Below are 893 nucleotides of genomic sequence, written 5' to 3'. Positions count from 1 at the left end.
GCCTGCTGGGATGGGCGAGGGGTGTCGCAGGGTGCCGGGGGACACTGCTGGGCTCGGTGGGACGGGTGAGCAGTGTCGTGGGGTGCCAGGGGACACTGCTGGGCTTGGTGGGATGGGTGAGCAGTGTTGCGGGGTGCCAGGGGACACTGCTGGGCTTGGTGGGATGGGTGAGCAGCGTTGCGGGGTGCCGGGGGACACTGCTGAGCTCACTACTGCATCCATGAAAAGGTTTAAGCAGCAGCACTGCCACAGGACAGGTTTTTGAAGGCCAGCTCCGCTCTCTCTGTGGCCGTGTCCTGCTGCACCCTCCCCGTAGACCCCACACAGATCCCACCAGCGCACGCCTGTCCCCTTTTTTTTTTTTTTTTTTCCCCCCCATTTTTTTTAAATCCGTGTTGATTCTTGTCTGTCCTTAACTAGTCCCTGTGTCACCTGGGGGCAGCCCCCTTCGGGCCGGCTGCTCCGCGATCAATGCAGAGCTATTTGCACTATAGTAATACACTCAATTGCACATATAAAATGAATTATTATTTATGGCGAGGGGTGCTGATTCCCTTCCAGTGATTGCATTGTCAGGGGTTGGATTATATTTTCGGGTTGGGTTTTTTGTTCTGGTCCTGTGACTCATTCTTTCCTGTTCCGTTTTTTTCCCCCCCCTTTGCCTAATGTTGGTGTTCAGACCGATGGTGCATCATGTTACTAAGAATTTCCCTGGATCTTAACGCTGTGTGTTTTTATTAGTTAGCAGCCAGCAGGTGAATGGCAGCCCTGGAACACCTGAGAGCCCCTCAGAGCCATGGGCACGGAGGGTTTGCTCCCTGGGAGCATCCCTGCAGGCAGCAGGGAAAATCCCAGCCCCAGCAACCTTCCTGGGACAGCAAAAAAAAGGGGGG

The sequence above is a fragment of the Egretta garzetta genome, unplaced genomic scaffold (assembly GCF_000687185.1).
Source record: "Egretta garzetta isolate BGI_Z169 unplaced genomic scaffold, ASM68718v1 scaffold140, whole genome shotgun sequence".
Classification (NCBI taxonomy): Eukaryota; Metazoa; Chordata; class Aves; order Pelecaniformes; family Ardeidae; genus Egretta; species Egretta garzetta.
Note: the sequence above shows the minus strand (reverse complement) of the source record.